The 4,417-nt window shown below is 37.8% G+C and overlaps 1 pseudogene; it reads right to left on the bottom strand.

The window, feature by feature from the left end:
- LOC102866145 overlaps positions 1 to 4,417 on the bottom strand; it is a 38,760-nt pseudogene that overhangs the window by 23,893 nt on the left and 10,450 nt on the right.

Below are 4,417 nucleotides of genomic sequence, written 5' to 3'. Positions count from 1 at the left end.
CTCTCTCACACACACACACACACACACACACACACTCTCTCTCTCTCTCTCTCTCTCTCTCTCTCTCTCTCTCATCTAACCCAAGACCAGATGAACTAGATGATACCCAACTAATGCTGTCAACCATTCTGACCCGGCTCACAAGAAAAAGACCATGATGGAAGAAAAACAAAGGGTGGGTGAAAACTCAAGCTCTTTCAGACTTACCAGATTAAGACCAGAAGAGTCCCTGAGACTCTTACTCTAAGATATACTTTAAACCTTGAATGAAAGCCATTCCCTTCTATGACCTTTTAGTGAAATAGAAGATGGCTCACACACAAAACAATAAAGGCTACTCCCTGTGAGTACGGCGCTCTATTAAAAAAAGAAAATCCCATGTGAGACCAAGAGCAACATTTACACCAAAGCACAGATGAGAAAAGGAGGAGGCAGGAAACTACAGTGCTGGAATGAAGAACCACAGGAATGGAATGGAAGAAAATTGACATAGAAACATAACCAATATAACTGAACAATGTGTGTAGAAATCGTCAAATGGGGCTCTTATCTACTGTGTAACATTCCAACAAAAACACAATAATCCTTGGGCTTTTTAAAAAGATACAAATAAAAGAGAACAATTCAAAAGACAGTATTTTTATACTATCACTGCTAATAATAGTAATAATTAAAGATCTATTAAGCATTGTACTGTTGTATGTGTATTTTTATTTGTGTCTTATTGACCCTGCAAAGGCATTTGAGTGTGTGGGTCATAGCAAATTGTGGCTAACATTGAGAGGAATGAAAATCTGAGAATATTTACTTGTGCGCATTTGAAATCTTTATCTAGACCAGGAAGCTGTCATGTGAACAGAGCAAGGAAACACTGCATGGTTCAAAATCAAGAAAGGAGTGCATCAGGGATGCATCCTGTCTCTCCATACCTTTTCTTTTCTCCTTGTTGTGTACTGTAGAATCAGATCTGACTGGCACAGGAGGAGACTGCCCCTCCTTCTCCAGCAGAGCATCTGGTGGATTTGAACTGAGCGCCTTTGGGATTGTCTCCATATCTTTTCAATCTATATGTGGCACAGATGAGACTGGACTTTATGAGGAGCAATGTGGCATCAGGATTAGAAGACTCATCAAAACCTTTGTTATTCAGATGACACACTGCCAAAACTTAGGAGGACCTGAAGTGTTTGCTGCAGAAGACCAAGGACTGCAGCATTCAATACAGATTAGAGCTCAACAATAAGAAAACAAGGATTCTCACCACCGAGACAAAAGGTAGCAGCAAAAATAATGGAGAAAAAAATGAGATTGTTAATAATTTCAGCTTGCTCAGCTCCACAAACAGGCCCAGGCAGTCAGGAAATCAAAGACGAATTGCATTAGGAAAATCTCCAGAGTGCTAAAGAACAACAGTATCAGTCTAGAATTTAAGATGTACCAGACGCAGATCATGGTCTTCACAATTACTTACTACGCATAGGAGACACAATGACTAAAGATGACAGAAGACGAATCAATGTCTTTGAGTTGTGGTGCTAGAGAAGAGTATTAAACATACTATGCACTTCCAAGAAACACACAGGTTCATCCTGGAGAAGGTGAAACAAGGTTGCTCCTTAGAGGCAAGGATTTTGAAGCTCTGTCTGACATACTCTGGGTATGTTGCCAAAAGGGACCAGTCCTTGGAGAGGGACACCATGCTTGGAAGGGTGGAGGGTCAGCACAGGAGACTCTGGATGAGATGGATTAACAGAGACTGTGGTAAAGGTGACAAAGGTGTCAAAATAGTGAGACTGTCTGAAGACAGGGCAGAGTTGAGAGCTACTGTTCATAGGGTCGTTGTGGGTCATAGTTGACGCAATGGCTTATAGCAACAACAAAATTATGACATCAGACTATCAACTTTATAAGTGAAGAAACTCATTAAATAGAAATATGGAACATTATTATTCCTTGCATTTCTGTAAACAAAGTACAAAGGAGTTACATATAAATGATGATCTCTTTCTGGACTCAGGCCAACACAAAGGGAATAAAACAGCATTAAAAAATACTGACATTTCAAAAAGTGAGTTAAAGAGGCAAATGAGAATAACTTAGAAAACTAAAATTTCATGGTTTTTCTATATAATTTGGGAACAGTCTATAACTTTTAAATTGCCTCATAAAACGGAAGAAACTGTGCCCATTAAAGAAAGAATTCGGATTTCTACCAGGCGGTGACTCTGAATGAGTGAGCTGTTCACACAATACTGGTAACTTCCATCCAATACAGGCATCAGTGCCTGTAATAACCACTAGCCCAACATTTTTTATGTACCTTCTTATTAGCTGCTGTCAAGTGTATCAAGATAGGAAAATCATAGTAGCAAAAAATAACATGTATAAACAAAGACTTTTATCCTTAGGTTAAACAGTAGGTAAACGATACTTAGCACTTATCAAATACTAAAGTATTTGATTCTGGAAGTATTATCTTCTTTAATCTTTGTAACAATTATGATTTTACAAAAAAGGGAAACTGAAGCACAGAGTACGTGAGGTATCCTAACTAGTTACACAACTTAGAAAGCAATATGGGCAGGACTCAAACCCAGGGAACATTATGTTAGAGGAGCGATCAGGGGATCAGCAAACTAGGTCTAATGTCGCCAATTTGACTTGCCTCCTATTTTTGAAACAAGAGTTTTACGGGTACACAGCCACACTCATTCATTTGCATATCCCCTCTGTAGTCACTTTCACCTTACAATAGTTGAGATCGTATGATCTACGCAGCTACAGTAATTACTAGTTGGTTCTTTACAGATGAAGTCTGCTGTTGCTGCTCTCATGCCCAGGGGAGCTTTCTTTGTGGTGATGGAAATATTCCATGTATCTGCACTGCCCAACAGAGTCTCCAAGAAACTGAATGTGGTGACTGAGTATTTGAAATGTGACAAGGGTAGCCGTGGAAATAAACTTGTAATCTTATTTAAGTAACCACATGTGGATAGATGCAACAGATACGTCTAGAACAAAACTCATTCATGCTTCTCATCTTAAGATGTGAGGAAATGCCAGCGTCATGGGGAACTGTTTATCTCTCTATACTGCAGGGCACAGCACAGCCCTGTAGCCCAGCCTATCAGCCATTGCACTCCATTATCACCAAGCAATCGAGGATAGTATACTCTGAGCATCTTCCTAAACTATCTACATTTGTTATAAAACAGAACACAGTAAGTTGATTCATATGCTAAAAAATTCACCATTGAAGAAACGAGAGTGTGCACAGAAGTTGTCATCTAAAATATTTAATGTTCTATGTGGGTTTTAACAGCTGAAAAGAATGAGAGAGTCAACTAATTCAACCTTTTATATTTTACAAAGAAAAAAAGTGAACTCTAAAAGGGTTGGATCATTTGATAAAGTCACTGTTTCTGGTTTACGCTGACACTAAGTTTACAATGCAGGACTCCATTCTCCTCAACATTCTATCTTCAGTCTGTAATGGCTACAACCACAGAATCTTCATCGAGGCCTGGCTTTTCAACCTCAGTTCCATCACTGTTAGCATTTCTGTAATCCTGAGCAAAGTTTACAGAGATTTCTAAACTGATATTTTATCACCTATAACAAGTGCCCATGATAGCACCTCCCACATTTACATAAGAAATAAATGAAAGTACAAAGAATAGTGCTCAACCAATGTTCCTAGTTTGCTACATTTTTTTATAGAGAATGATACAAGTATGCAATCCTATCCGGAGAGTAAGAATAGCGCATCCATCTGCATGCCTCATAAAAGAAGAGAAACTTCCACTGCGATGAGGAACACAGTACGCAAGTAATTTTTGAACAGTGTACACAGCCCAGAGGACAAGAAGAATTGTAAGACAAAAACTTTCTGGAAGTGGGAAAATATTTGAAAGATTGCCCTTTAATAAACTTTATAATAATGACATTAAATTTCTCAGAAGTCATTTTCTTTTTCATCCTTCACTCTGCCTTTTTAAGAAATCAGTGAATTAGCTACAACTTTAGAAAACACAGGCTTTCTTATGAAAAAAATTATCAACCTTCAGAAATCACTGCTAGAGTCATTCAATATCAACCATTTCTGCAGATCTACTATAACCTTTAGTGTGACTGAAATTCACAATGGTATTAAGAAAAAGTTTAATTTAGAATCAAATGGTCAAACCAGAATTGAATATACTTATGTAAAGCTCTAAATTCTAACCCTAAGAATTTGTGCTTCCTTCCAAAGCAAAAAAAAAAAAAAAATGAAAACTTCACTACATGTTGCTTTACGGTCAATGGTACTAACACAGCCACTAAGGTATTTACCATCCATATAAATCTATCTTTTTTTACAAGTTCTTTGTTACTCACTCAAATAACAGTTCTCTCAAAAATCTCAGCACCTTGAGTA

This window comes from Elephantulus edwardii, unplaced genomic scaffold (assembly GCF_000299155.1).
Source record: "Elephantulus edwardii isolate Elephantulus edwardi_28Jun2011 unplaced genomic scaffold, EleEdw1.0 scaffold00023, whole genome shotgun sequence".
Classification (NCBI taxonomy): Eukaryota; Metazoa; Chordata; class Mammalia; order Macroscelidea; family Macroscelididae; genus Elephantulus; species Elephantulus edwardii.
The sequence above is the reverse complement of the archived record's forward strand: the minus strand, read 5'-3'. Positions and strand labels throughout refer to the sequence as shown.